At 44.4% G+C, this 15842-nt stretch overlaps 1 protein-coding gene across 2 annotated transcripts in view; it reads left to right on the top strand.

The window, feature by feature from the left end:
* Positions 1-15842, top strand: part of PLAC1 (placenta enriched 1) — an 81583-nt gene that overhangs the window by 58658 nt on the left and 7083 nt on the right. The gene's annotated exons all lie outside the window — the stretch shown is intronic.

Here is a 15842-nt window from a genome sequence, read left to right as displayed (position 1 = left end):
CAGCTTTAATGCCATCCGTAATATAAAATCCTATGCAGTAACATTTATATTATGAAATTCTCTGTAGTTATTTAAAATCACCTTTAGGAGAGTATTTAATGACACGGGAAAATGCTTACAACCTAAATTAAGTGGGAGATGGGAGGCTACAAATGAACTTACAGTATGAGCCTGAGTGTGTGGGGCTGAGTATGTGTGTGTGTGTGTGTGTAAAAAGAAGACTGAAAGGGAATAAATGCAAATATTAAGAATGGTTATCTCTAGTTTGTACAATTATAAGTTATTTTAATATTCTAATTTTTGTAATTTCCAAATTCTCTGTAATGAGCTTGTATTCCTTTACAATCTGAAAAATGTATTTTGTGACACTATTTTGGACCATTTCCATTCAAAAGGTATTTACTTTTCATTTGAAAGAAATAAGTACTGTTCTAGTAAGAAGATGTGGAACCACTTCTCAAAGCAAAGTCCACTCTTCAGATGCCACGTGGAAAGTCACAGCAGTGTTTAGTTTCCAGAAAGACAAAATGAAGCCTACAAATCTTTTCCAGTTTAAGTGTTTTAAGCCCCAGTTTGTTATTGAAAGGCAAATGTGTCCATCCTTTTCTCTAGGCCTCGTTAAGTTTCATCCTTCTCTCACCCCACTCCACCCTGCCTTTTTAAACTGCCCAGATCTGTGGAACAAATGTTGAGAAAACTGGAAATAAATAAAATCCAAGGACTTTGCGATACCACAAAGCCCCCCCTTCCTGTGCACTAATGGCCACCTGCCCATTGTACTCCCCAGAGTGGACGGCTGGAGGCAGCCAACATGGACGTTTTTCTGATTCAAGCGTGAAAACAGCAAATGCTCAAAACACAGAAAAACTGAGGAAGTCTGAAAAGATTGAGACACAACACGTACAACCTTCCCTCCCCTATCTTCTTAGCTTCACATAATTTAAACTGGTGGGTTCTGCTGGGGGGGAAAGCTACTAAGTAAAAACTCAGTCATAACAGGCAGATACAGTGAGGACAAGAGATACAGAGATACATGTGAGGACTAGTCACATTTCAAAGAAATCTCAGAATCCAAGAACGTTACAGCTGGAAGGAAAATATTCCAACAAGTATAGAGTTCTTTCCAAATACCAGATACTGTGCTGGGTGCTGATCAAATGTTAGCTCATTCAAAACAATCTAGCAGTGTACCCCATTGTACAGATGAGGACAGCAAAGCCCAGGGAGGGGTTGTGAATTGCCTTAGATCACATAGTTTGTTGGCTGCCAAGCTGGAGCTGGGTCCTACATCTTCCGGCCACTCTCATGTAAAAAGATGGGTTTTTCTAGTATTATCTAGCCCTTCAGCTCCAGATAGTCCAGATACTTACCATGCAAATGTGCTTGGATGTTTCACTAACAGCTCGAGTTAATCAGGTCCACAATCAAACAGGTAGTCTTCCCCTTGGCTCCTAGTCATGCAGGATCTGAGCCAAAGCCTGGCTTTTTACTCTTTTTCATGCCCTCTCCCCGACATAAACAACCTGTTAACAAGTCCTGTCAATTTTTCCTTCAAAAAATACTTCCAAAAAGGTAAAAACTTCCAGTCATAAAATAAATAAGTCGCAGGGATGTAATGTACATCATGGTGACGGTAGTTAACAATGCTATATTGTATATTTGAAGTTGCTAAAAAGTAGATCTTGAAAGTTCTCATCACACACACAAAAAAACATTTGTAACTACGTATGGTGACAGATGTGAACTACACTTATTGTGGTGACCATTTTGCAATATATACAAATATCGAATCATTATGTTGTATGTCTGAAAGTAATACAGTGTTATATGTCAATTATACCTCCAGACCCTACCCAACCTACAAGGCAACCCAACCGCTACCTCCTTAAGAAATCCCTTCCTGACTACTCCAGGCTATACTGCTCTCTCTCTTCTGGCTCCATACAGCAATTCTAGTCTACACCACACAATAGTTTAGCACCTGTCATTCCGGGGCCATTAGCCTTTGTTCAGAAGCATTCATTCAGGAAACAAACATTTATTGAGCGTCTACTATCTGCCAGGCCCAGAGATTGAGAATTCATTTGTCTTGTCTTCTCAGCTAGACATTAAACACCCTGAGAGTTGAGGCTATAGCTTTCTCCACAGCTTCTTAAACACCCATTGCAGCTATGGGCACATATTGAAGACTTGTTTGTTCAAGAGCAGAACAGATTTAAGGAATCTGTCACCAGCTCAGCAGCTGGAGAACTCTTGGGGATGCCTTAATCTATGGTTCTGCCTCAATATCTCACAGGCTCCATGAGCATGATCCACTCACTCAATGAAGACAGCAGATCAAAATGTGACTTTTTAACACCATACCTTTGGAGATAACTGATGAGATTTAACTAATAGGAGATGTAGGATCCAAAATGTCAAGTGGAGACTTCTGCGTCCAAGAAGCTGGAGGAGATGCACTTTTTCCTGTTCTTCTCACTAAGTACAGCTAAAACCCCTGCATATTATATATATAACAAACATAAGAAGACCAAGAAAGGTGGAGAGAAGAAGGCAGACTAGCTAAGGACCTCAGTAACCAAAGAATGACATGGTAGTCAGTTCCCTGGATTTTCTTTTTGCCTCACATATCCCTGGCTGCTGGAGACGCCAGCAGTTCAGAAAACACCAGTGGGAGCAACAGCAACAACAAAATGCCTGCCCTCTCTAGCCAAAGGACCAGGAAAAGGGCAGCTTAGCAAGGAAGAACATTTTTAGACAAATACTGCTATGCTGTACCCAAACACCACAGGGAAACCTGTGACTCCCACACCCGCCCATGCCAACACAGAACAAGCAGGGAACCTGACTTTCTGCCCCAATCTGGCAGTAACAAGGCAGCAGTGCCTTTCCCCTGCCAGAGCAGTGTCAGAAAAAAGAAAACCAGCTAAAACAGAAGGTTTAAATAAGATCCAGCATCTCATTACATGATACCCAAAGTGAACAGTATTCAAACAAAAATCATTCATCATGCCAAGAACCAGGAAGATCTCAAATTGAATGAAAAAAGAGTCAATAGATGCCAAAACCAAGAAAACAGAGATGTTAGAATTATCTGCCAAAGATTTTGAAACAGCCATGATAAAAATGCTTCAATGAGCAATTACAAACATGCTTGAAACAAATGAAAAGAATAGAAAGTCTCAGGAAACAAGGAAGAAGATACAAATAAGAACTAAGGATATTTTAGAACTGAAGAACTCAGTGGATGAGTTCAACAAAAGAATGGAGGAGACAAATGAAAGAAGTAATAAACTCGAAGATATAACAACAGAAATTACACAGAGAGAAAACAGACTAAAAAAGAAGAAAAGAAAAGAGCCTCAGGGAACTGTGGGACCATCAGAAAAGTCCGAGCATTCGTATCATTGGAGTCCCAGGAAGAAGGGAGAAAGAGAATGGGGCCAAAAATCATCGGTAGAAATAATGGCTGAAAGTTTCCAGATTTGGAAAAAGATATAAACCTACATAGTCAAAGAGCTGAAAGAAACCCAAACAAAGTAGACCCAAAGAAATTCACAGTAAGACCTATTATAGTCAAACTTTTGAAAACTAAAGACAAAGAAAAAGATCTTGAAAGCAGACAGAGGAGGGAAGACATTACTTACAGGGAAATAATGTCTTGAATAAGGAATTGGCACACTTTTCAAGCTCTAAAAGAAAAGAACTGCCGACCTAGAATCCTATAGCCCTCAAAAATACCCTTCAGGAATGAAAGGGAAATCAAAATATTCTCAGATGAAGAAAAACTAAGAGAATCTGTCACCATCACACGTACCCTAAAAGAATAGCTAGAGGAAGTTCTCTAAACAAAAGAGGAAATAATAAAAGAAGAAATATTGGAACATCTGGAAGAAAGAACACAATAAACAAAATCATGAATATATCCAATAGATGTTCCTTCCCCACTTGAGTCTTCAAAATTATGTTTGATGAACAAAGGAATCCTCTAAAGCAATGAAAATAATGCTAGGTGAAAATATAAATGAGATGTTACTACCCACCTATTAGAACAGCTGAAATAAAAAATAGAGACAATACCAAATGCTGGAGAGAATGTGGAAAAAATCTCTCAGACATCGCTGGTGGGAACGTGAAATGCTGCAGCCACTCTGGAAAACAGTCTGGCAGTTTCTTATAAAACTAAACACACAATTACCATAGGACCCAGCAATCACACTCCTGGGCATTTATCCCAGAGAAATAAAAACATACGTCCACATAAAATCGTGTACATGGATCTTTCTAACTTTATTTGTAATAGCCCCAAACTGAAAACAACCAAAATGTCCTTCGATAGGTGAATAGTTAAACCATGGTATGGTGAAAAGGAATGGACAACAACTTGGATGGACCTCAAGAGTATTGTCCTGAGTGACAAAATTGTTTGCACAAATATCTCTACGCCCTCACTCCCCAGCCTCCCTACCCCCAGAACCCTAATTGCAAACATTCTTGATTCGGTTTCCTAGGATTAGAAAGATAAGTTGACAAAACGAAGCACCGCAGGTGATTTCAATTTTGTGGCAGTGTATGAGGAGTGGCTGTCTCTGAAGCAATGTTTCTTAAGTATTAACGTTATCATCTCACATCTGCAAGACGCGCACTGTCGCGCACACAGACACATAGCCAAGGTGTTGGGATTTTCATGCTATGGGATTCTTGCCTCTGTTGACTCCTTTACCTTTTCCTTCTTTTTTGGGGTGGGGGTACTGGGATTGAATCCAGGACCTCGTGCATGCTAAGCACGCGCTCTACCACTGAGCTATTTCCCTCCCCTCCCCACGCTCATTTTCAAAGATGAAAGATAGAGACCCACCTGACCTGTGCTCACATGAGGGGAGAAGGTGATGGCTGGTGGCAGCAGAGGGAAAAGAGTAGCAGGGAAGAGAGGAAGATAACCCCGGTAAGAGTGGCAGGGAGAAGCTTGTGCTGACCTGCGCTCCAGCTCTGTAGCTTTGATCTTGGCCGTTCTGTTGACACACACTCACTATCTTTCCACCTGCGGCCCCAGCGCTGAGTCTGAAAACTGATGTGGAAATGTCTCTTCTTGAGAGAGGCCTTAAGCCAGACCCCAAGACTAGGTTAGATCCTTGTATTATACACTCTCACAACACTTGACTCTAACCTTCATATCATTTATCACAATTTTAGTTACACGTTTTTGAGATTAACTATTGAATGCTAAATAATGATGTTTTATCTATTTACTGTGTCTCCCACTTGGGATTGTAAACTCCATGCATGTAGGGACCCTGCCTTACTCCACCTTCGTATATTCCCAGGACCCAGCACAGTGCTGGTCTGAAGAAGGTGCTCGGTACGTATTTGTTGGAAGAAAGAAAGGTGGTTAGTAAGAGCCTGGTTGAATTAAACATAGTTACTTAAAATCATATTAAGGAAAATGAACTTTGATTTGGTATTTATTTTCTGTCTTATGAAAATATGCAAAGCATTACTTACCCCACTTCCCACATTCATAAAACTGGATAGATATGGAGATACTCTGGAGCAAAAAGCACTGTTCAAGTCCATGGACTGATAATGAAGCAGTGGCTTCCTACCTTTTTAGGGTGGGGGACCCATTGTACTCTTTGAGGCATGGAATTCAGGCCCTGGAGGTGCTAGGTATGCAAATGTGGGCCCCAGTGCCCATGTGTCCATCATTAGGGGGTCCTTTCCACCCACCAAGGATCCTTCCAAATGACCCAGTGGAGCCCAGGGATTGATGGAACCATGTGCTAGGTTAGAGTGCCTGCCCAGGCTGAATAAGAACTGGTAGGTATCAAAAATTATGGTTTCCATTACCTATATTTCTTTCCCCCGGGAGAATAACTGAGTTGAGTTGGGAGAGCACAAAAGATGTGAAAGGAGACTCTCCTTTTGACTTTGATCTTAGAGCCCGAATTCTGTTTCTCATGCTTCTCTAGGTTTTCCATTCCCTGTCACTCACATTGGAGCCTCCACTCCCACACCAGCCAGCAAGGAAGCCAGATTTTTCCAGTAGGAGGAATGGTGGTAGGGTGGGGGTTGCAGATGTCCCACGTCAGTACATTTCAGGGACAAGTCCAACCTGTTTAGCCTTTAACACAGAAACTTGCCTTTTCTTCTCAATATACCATGATCCAGGCCCAGGCCACCTAGGCTCCCCCATCCCCACCCAGCCCCTTAGGGGAAACAAGGTCCTTGCTGGCTGAGTTCCACAGGCAAGTCCCCAGCTACAATGAACAGCGCTCTCCTCACGGCCACCTGACACCAGAGCACTTCCTCAACCCTCCCTCGTTCCCATGCTTGCGGGCGGTGCTTGAATTAGCTTTGCTCCCCGGGTCCCCCACTAAGTCAGCTTTTTCCCAAGCTGCCCTTCTGCCTTCTACTGCTCTTGATTGAATTCATCCCAACTTTCTCCTCCCTTCCTCCAGCCTGAGCTTTCTACGTCCTTGAGGATTCTCCCTTTGTCCATCATCCTCTGGTCAGACCATGTTCTCACAAAAGCCCCCTCCCACACCCGTCCTGGGCCAGGGTCCACTCCGCTTGTGTTTGGTTTCCGTGCTCCCTATCTCAGGGAGTTGCCCTTCACCCACCAGCAACTGGCAATCACCAAACACCCACAGGTTCCTGAAATCACCTCAGTCTCCCCTGCCAAGAGGGTCTAATTCCAGTACACACGGAACACGGGAGAGGTTATAGGGGGAAGTGGGCAAGATACAAACATTACCAAGCTTTCCCATGAGTAGTTTTCAGCAAAACAGCTAGAGCTGGGAGTGGCTAATCAAATCTTAACCCATGAAAACCTACTCGAGGGCATTTTGCAGGTCTCCTAGGTGCAGACTTTTTGTATATGAACCTTATTCACAGTACTCTGAGAATACAAATCCCAGAACCTTCTACACTGCGCTTTTTTCCAGGCTCAATCACATGTTTTAAGTGGGGGAAACAGTCCCGGTTCATAAGACCAAGAAATGAGCTCGCAGTTGCTTTATTCTGCAGGAAACTTGCCCCTTTTGCTAGCTTGGAGGTTAAGAAGGGGGAAGGATAGGACAACCACATTGATGTTAATGCCTGTCCCCCTCTGCACCCGCCTGCCACCTTGAAACCCAGCAGGTCTCATAAATAAGCGGACGTACCAGGCAGAGGTCATCGTAAGTAGCACATGAATGAAGTCAGAGAGAAAGGAAAATTGGGAAGGCTCAGGCAGCCCTAAGTGCAGTGCTGGAGGTGAGGAGGAGGAGAGGGGAGGGAGCCAATGGTGAGATGACCTTGGATTCTCCTGGAAAGAAGGGGCCTTTCACAGCCCAGCCCCAAGCTCACTTCACGGCCCCTCCGGTTTAACAGCTGAGACTGCGTTCCCACACTCACAGGTGTGATATCCCGGGCACCTGGGTTGAACATCGCTCTCACCCTTCCCGCAATTAGCAAATCACTTTAGGAGGAATGCTGTATATTTTTTCCAACGGATTTGCTCACGATGAATTTAAAAATTTAGAAGATGATGAGCTTGTTTACTAAATCAATTATGTACGTTTGGATCCATTTGTCGTCCCTTCCTGTGAAGATGCTGTCTGCCTCCCGTCACTGTGGACTCCACTGTGGACTCCAGAAGCAGGGCACTGGGGTATGAAAATGTGAGTCGTTGGTCTTCTTGGACCCAAAAATTATTTACAGAACACAGGATTTACAGTCAGGAAGGATTTTTTTTAAACAGAAATGGGCAAATCCTAGATACTCTCTCTGTATACAAACCTCCTTTCCAACAGTTATGAAAGGACATTTTAAACTTTAAATAAGAGCCCTGTTGGCGGTCCATCCTCAATGCTTAGTTCCATCAAAACATCGTGTCGTGTTGAAGAGAAGGAGGTCACATAAGAATTGCCACCTTTTGGTCCTGAAATCTCCCCTATAACGCTGTGAAGTAGGCAAGGGTCTTTGTTACGCCCCTGGTTCACTGATGTCAAGGCATAAGCTGGTAACGTACACCGAGGGATAGAATTCAACCTGAGGTTCGGCCAGTTTGAATAGCTCTGTACAGAAATCCAACTTTAAATTCTACCCTCCATCGAAGTAGTCCCCTGCAGCTGCTGTCTCCCAGCTGCTCAGCCAGCTGCCATTAGACCAAAATTACCCCCACCTCGGGGTCCCCTCCACACACTGTGCGGGGCTCATCCACTGACCCATTAGCTAGAATTGCCCACATTGGAAGTCAGCTCTGTTTTTCACCAATTTTTTTAATTTAAAAAAAAAAGGGGGGGGGGTAACTTACAGATACCCCTCACTCGCAGCATGTATGGAATGAGATGAAACAACAGCTTGCTGAGTCAGACCCCAAGAACCAGATCAAGCCAGAGATGATGTAAATGTGGAACCAATCAAGAAGTTACATGTGTTAGAAAGGACTGGCTTAATGGTTCCCTTTAAAATATTGTTTGAATTTTCAATCACATCATGTAGGGTGGAATCCTCACATTCTTTTTCCAGTTCTTTGTTGGTGGTGGTTTTGTTTATTTTGGGGGAGAGGTTTGGCCTGTTTTTATGTGTCAGTTGCAGAATTGGTGGGCCACTGGAGATTGAGTGTGACATGGATTGGGGCTGGGAGGTCACAGGGAGCAAGAGGTCAAGAATCAAGGATTCAGGATTGGAATCACTGTTGCTTCTGTGCTGAGAGGTTGTCACACAGGCAATTAAGTGTATATTAATTTTCCAGCCATGTAGTTTGAAAATCAGCACATCAAATAAAATATTTAACACCCAGGAAAAGCCAAATGCACATTCCTGCATGTGCGTCCGTAAGTGGTATTTTTATGGAAGGAAACCTTATTTGAAACAAATGTCAGAACAGAAGTTGAGCTTATGAAAGGCAGTGGGAAACCACAGCACATAAGGTTTTAAAACGTTGCCTGTAAAAAGCATAATCCTCAGCCTCAGTGCCTTGCCTGGTCAGCACGCATGTTCAGTGTCGTGTTGATCCACCTGTGGGTACAGGTGTCCTACTCACTTGCACGCCGTTCACGGCAAAACCTGGTAGTCATGTTGCTTGCGTGTGTGAAGTAAGAAGTGGGGGTGGACTAGTGGATCTGTCATCTGGCACCCCAACTGCTCAGCCTCGAGACAGGAAGGGGATTTCCCAGTGATGGGTGGGGTTCTATCTGGATCTCCCTGGAGGAGCTTCCAGAGACCTGCATTGAAATGAAGCTATTGTCTGTTCACAGCTGAGAGATTCGGGTGCTCTGAACCCAAAGTGGGGATCCCCCATCCTCCACCCCCCTAGCTTCTGTCTGGGTCTCTTGGTTGGGGTGTGAAGGGTCTTGCACGTAACCTATGCAAAAGGAAGGAGAGGATAGGGGTTGGCCACAGTCCATGGCCAGGGGAGGCCCCTGAGATAGAGAGATGTGGGTGCAGAGTCAGGAAATGTTGCCAAGACTCTCAACTCTCGTTTCTTTCTCTCCTTTCCCGGATGCCTGCCCGCCGCCGCCTCTCTCTTTTCATTCACTTGTACATACATTCCTCAAGTATTTACCGAACACCTATTTCAGGCATGAGCCTGGGCTAGCCAGGGCACGAGTACACAGAAGGCGCTTGTTTTCTCCTCTCCCGCTCAATGGGTCTCCTCTCCTCTCTCGCCCCATAATTCAGTGGTAACAGGGGTGGATGGAGGAAGATCCAAAATTCATCCCTGTAGGAGACATCTGCGCCAGGAATTTCCGGCAACCCCCGAGGAGAGTGGCAGATTGATGGGACTCTAGTTGGGACTCACAAGGGGGTGGAGGGAGGTAAGGGTGGAAGGAAGACGCAGCCAGGCTGTCTGCCCAAACCTATCCTATAGCTTATGGGGCACTTGCTCTGTGCCAGGTCCTGAATGTGCCTTTTCTCATACCTCATTCAATCCTCCAGTCCTGTGAGGCAGTTTCTATCACTGGTCCTGTTTTTGTTTTGTTTTGTTTTTTTAATAAGGAAACTGAAGCCAGGAGGGGGAAGTGACTTGCCCAAGGTCACCCAGCTAGGAAGCGACAGAGCCCCAATTCAAGCTTACATCTATCTCCAATGCCCAGGCATATGAAAAACTCTGAATGTGGTTTAGACATCAGCATGAAAATAGATTAGGAGCTTCTAAAAGATGCTACGAGCCCTGTTTCTCTGTGCAGTTTTACTTGAGTTTCTATATTCAAGAATAATGATTTTGAGGGGGCGAGGATAGCTCAGTGGTAGAGGGCGTGCTTAGCGTGCATGAGGTCCTGGGTTCAATCCCCAGTACTTCAATTTTTAAAAAAACACTATTGGACTAGATCTTTTTAAAAAATATTTTAAAACAACACAAATTAAAAAAAAAAAAAAACGATGAGTTAAGCCACTGTCTCCATAACCTCCTCCCCAAGACCACTTACTATCGCCAATATCCAATTAGCCTAGAAATCTGAAGGATGTGTCCATATTGAGGAAATCATAACAAGAATATTACTAGCATCAAATTTCTAGTCACCTTTATAGGAGCATGGACTCTTAAGATGATGAAGTAAAACCATAAATTCTTGTATTTAGAAGTAATAAGTGCTACTTAAAACTTGATTTTTAAAAAATGCCCCCTAGGTTGACAGTCTTCCACCAGCAAAATCTCTCAAAGGAAAGCAAAAATCCTCCTTCCTGAAAATCAGTTTATTTTATAAATAATGATAAGGTGGCCCTTTTGAAAGTGTTGCTTAATTAGAGAGTTGGAATTTAAACATACATTACTGGTGAGGGATGAGTTCCAAATGACCATATCCCCTGATAAACACAAACCTTCATGTTTCCTTAATCAACTCCTTCCCGTCTAGTTCTGTAGCACAAACACCAAAGAGTCACGGCGGCCGCCATTTTGTGCTGAGAGTTTCTTTTTCCATTTTCCAAGGAAGCAAAGAGCAAGGAATGTCTCCCTTATCTCTCAGTCCACTGTCCGGGGTTGTGCCCTCTGAGGACTTATTCTATTTCAGCTTCTACCTCTAGGCAGTCAGAAAAATGACTCCAAACCACCCACAGAATGAGCACCTGCTTCAGTGATGGTCCCAATGTGAACATGCTAATCCCTGGGTTTAGGAGAGGTTCGTCTTCCACACAAAACGGTCAGGCCCTTCTAACGGGTCAGCCCTGCTGGCTTTAATAGCCCAGTCTTGATTTCTAACAGGTGGGTGCCACAGTTGTTCAACTCTTCTTATGAGCCAGTGCATGGCTCAAACAATGTAAGATTCTTCATAAAGCATATGAGAGAATGCCAGATGGCGTTATTGGGGGAGAGAAGCTCAGTGTCTTTCTCCAGCATCTCGAGCTAGTGGCTTTGACCAGGAACGAAGAGCACTCCAGGCCCTGCTGCTTTCTTTATACTCACTAAGTGGGTTTTTTTTTAAGTGAGTGCTAAAATGTTTGTGAAAACCCAACTTTTGTCGGGGCACCAGGCTGCCCAGCTCCAGTTGTTTAGAACGTGGAACGAATGTGAAGTCTCTTTTGGCTGTCTGTTCTCTTCCTCCTCCCGTCCAAGCCCTGTCTGGAGCTTCACAAACACTCCGGCCTGGTAAATGAAGCTCGGCATTCCTCTTAAAGACATGATGAAATCAGAAAGAGACACAATCTCTGTCCTCAGGGTGGAATTAGGAACATGTGATTCTCTACTTCTGTGACAGATGTAAGAATTTGAGAATGCACGATACCCTTTTCCCAGTCAGAAAGATTTTGGGGGTGAGCTTGCAGGCCATTCTTCATAGTCTGGGGTTGCCAGATTTGATGGCTTTGTACAGAAGTCATACACATTTCCCTTGTCATGGGGGAGACGTGATTATACCGAAGTCCTGAGGTGCATTATGTTAGGGGTAACCAGTCCGCTCGTGAAATAAATGTGTTACATTGAAATCAGAAACGACTGCTTGGTCTTTAGAAGTCTGAAATACAAGGAGTGATAACAGTGATCTAGAATGATCTTCTCTGCATGCTTCTGAATTTCTGGCTCTCATTGATTGCCCTTTTTCCTTGACTTCCCCTGCTTGGAAAGTTAATTTCCTCACCTTCCTGTCACCCTAGACTCTGATCCCCATAAACAATCTTTGCCTCTTTTTTTTTTTATGTCCTCTTTGTTAAACACCTTCCTGGTGTCACCTTCTTAGTGTTGGCAGATACTAGAAAGAGAACTCCAGAAGCTCTGAGAGCGTGGCAGATGCTTCCAGTCCTGTCTTTGCCACTTGCGAGCATTTTGTCTTTAATGAGCTACCTAAACTATCCGATCTTTAATTTCTTCTTCTGTAGAATGTGGCCCTTACTAAGAGTACCTACCACACAGGGTTACTGTGAGGAGTCAATGAGATATTGCAAGTAAAGCCCCTTAGAACAGTGTCTCAGCAAATGTTTGCTTCCTTCCTTCGTTCTTCAGCGGAATCTCAGTTTCTACATCAGACAGCTGCCTGCGACACACAGCCTTGTCTAACGGGTGGACTTGGTTTCTGTTATCGCTCCCGTAACTTAGGAGTAGAAAGCAAACTTTAAAAAGTAACAAGAGAAACACAGATGACACACTCAGCTGCTGTCTAGCTGGGTCTACCCTCTCTAGCCTGTGAATACTCTGTTCTTCCTCTTGTCATTTTCAAATCTGGGGCTATTGTCGAAAGTTCAGTCCCTGCCCCTCGCTACCATTTGCCATCTTGGAGCCGCCCTCAGCCTTCCGCAGCTGTGGGAAGTTACTCCCAGAGCTCTGGTACTCCCTTGGCTGAGTTTGAGAGTCAGTTCTGCTCTATCTCCTAAATAGCCAGCCATCAGCACTGATGCAGAATTCACCACGTATCTTGGAGCAGTAGCCCACAGGTCAAGCCACTTCAGGACTTTCCCCTCCTTTCCACAGTGGTTAGCTCATCATGGCATCTTACAATTTTGAGTACAGTGTAAAGGGGGAGAGAAGCCAGGCAGGCTGCTGGGAAGGCTGGAGGCCCAGAGCCTCTCTGCCCTTCGGGGCCACTATTCCCACAACTTTAACATGTGATGTTTGTCTTTGAGGACCTTACAAAAGAGCTGCAAGGATCAAGGGAGATAACAGGAGAGGGCACACTCCAAGGGAGGAGCGTCTCTATACAAATAAAAGATAGGCAAATTAAAGAAAACCTTTGAGATTTATTGCCATATGTGACTCATGTATGTTGAAACAAACTTTCAGAAATCCTGGGATTCTGCACTTGCTTAGAACATTGCAAAAAAACATAAACATAAAATAAAAGTTGTTCCTTTCTAGGTTAAATAGAAAATATTTATACGTTTGATCACTTGCCCTAGAGCTGTGCTAGGGCCTCCATAGATGGTAGTTCCAAGGAGCAGAGTCCCAGCCTTTGTCAAGAGAATCCCTGGTGCAGGGCTCTCTGAGATCATGCTGCTTAGAAAGGCCATGTCAGCCCCCCACCGTTTACAGCTGGACAGTAAGCTCCATTCTGAGTATTTACGTCTATATCATGACTCCCCTTCCCTTCTCCCCTGGCACCTTGCCCTTGTAATTGCCACCAATATCACTAAGCTCCAATCACAACAAAAACGTGGCTGAGGGCTCAGGTCCCTGTCAGGCAGTACGGTATAGTCTTGTGTATTTCCGGAAGACCTATGTAAATGACATACACATGGGTGCATGGTGTGTATGTGTATGTGTGTGTTCCTTCGCCTGTGTTCATAATATATGCATTAATTACAACCACATTATGATACACAATTATGAACACATTATGAATTATATGATAGTATATTATGAACACATGCTTGGGAACACACACATGGCATCCTGTGTTTGAGCCTTCAAGACCCTCTAATCTCGCCTCCCACATAGGACAGGCATCCTGACAAGTGGCCACCCAACCTCTACCAGAACGCCTGCCGAGAGCCAAGAAAACTTAGTTCTACACCAAGCTTCTCTGTTCATTTTTGGGCAACTTTTAGACTTAGGAAAGTCTAAATGATATTACACTGAAATCCCCCTCCCTAATTCCATTCTCTTGTAAGTGCCCAGGACCGGCACTGGCACCCCTTTAGACTGGCTCTTTTCTCTCTAACTTCCCGTCTCCATTCCTGGTTAGTCATCATCTTTCTAATCCCAAATGGAATTTAATGTTGCAGCAAGACACAGAGTCAGAACATTCATAGTTTCAAGCTCTTATCTCAGGAAGGAAGCACGTGTGTCTGTTCAGTTTGTTGGAAAAATGTATTTATTAGTTTGCTAGGGCTGCTGTACAAAGTACCACAAAGTGCGCAGCTTTAAACAACAGAAATGTGTTCTCTTCGTGGTTCTGCATCTAGAAGTCCAAGATCAAGGTGTCAACAGGGCTGTGCTCTCTCTGATGGATTATGTGTATATTTTAACCAGATACTAATTGCATAGAAAATGCACCAAGCCAACACTCTGCCCCAAGTATTTTGATATTACCAGGATAAGGACCCATCACACCCAAAAAATTAAGCTTGTGTTTTATATAAAAGGTACAGATGACAGAAATGGAGAGTGATATCTGCCAGTGAAATACATAGCATATGTGGAGATGAGGTAACTTGAAAGCATTTGGGGGCACACTCAGATTGTGGGGACACTGAAACAAAACCTGGAGTTGGCCTGGATCTCTCTCTCAGCCTGGAGTTGGCAGAGTGGACTGAGCCAGCCTGGCCCGGAGTGAGCCAAGGGCCAACTTGCGGTAGGGGAGACTTAACCCATCTTGCCTCCGATTTCCCAGGAGCCTCTGGCATTTTCTGATTTCTCCCTCTGTGCTCGGAACTGGTGGTGGACATGTAGATGTGCTCTGAGGAGGAACAGCTCTCCAGCCCGTGGTCTGGTTCCCCCATGTAGCTAAGGGAATCCATCCATGGGCCACTTCAGGGGGCTGTGTCCACTTGCCTCAGTCAGCCTGGTGACTCCGGGAAGCCCGTTCTAGGCACCCCATCACTCCTCAGTACCTTGTGGACCCGAGACTTCCGGTTCTGCTTGTGCTGTGTCTCTCAGTTGCCTGGACGTGGTCTGGGTGTGCTTAACAATTTCTTCTCTCCTCTCATGTAAAGCCAGACCAGAGGAGAGTTGCACCTTATCTTCTCTCTAGAGGTTGACTTTGTTCACTTGCCTGAGACCATCAGAGTGGAGAGATCCTGTGAATCTACCACTAAATCCAGGCATGCTGACACTGATTGTGTTTGGTTGCTTGACAGAAGGAAGGAGTCTAGTGACCAGGGTTGGGAAGTTAGTGCAAAATGGGCTGGCTCCATTTGGAGTGGCTGGCTAGGAGCTAATTGAGACGGCAGTGGGTACCACTGGGCTGGGCAGACATACAGCCCTTGACATCAGTGAGGCCAGCAGGCAGGCAGGTGGGTAAATGGGCAGGGGCCATACACGTTCTACCAAGAAAAACTTTACTGCTACCCTAAGCCTTCAACTGGGATTTTGGGGAAGGAGTGGAGGAGAGGTTTAGCCAATAACCAGATTCGGGGCCTTAGTGGCTGGACGAGGAGGCACAGGGGAGAGTGGCAATTTCTGGTGGTCATTCATTGATTCCTTCATTCTTTAATTCAACAAATATTTACTGAGCACTTACCATGTACCAGATACTAAGTAGACCAAGACTCAGTTCCCTAAGGAATTTACAGTCCAAGAATTAAGAGATGGGGGAAAATAGTAGGAATCAGGGAAATAACAGGAAATAGATTTGCACTTGGGCTTTCCTTTCTCCTTAGTGTGTATGTCTGTCTGTTCATCTATGTCCATCTGTCCATCTGTGTATGTGTGTGTGAGAGAGAGAGAGAGAAATTTGCTCTTCCCACAACGTCCTGGCCACAGAGCA

Source organism: Camelus bactrianus, chromosome X, assembly GCF_048773025.1.
Source record: "Camelus bactrianus isolate YW-2024 breed Bactrian camel chromosome X, ASM4877302v1, whole genome shotgun sequence".
Classification (NCBI taxonomy): Eukaryota; Metazoa; Chordata; class Mammalia; order Artiodactyla; family Camelidae; genus Camelus; species Camelus bactrianus.
Note: the sequence above shows the minus strand (reverse complement) of the source record. Positions and strands in the feature narration are given on the sequence as shown.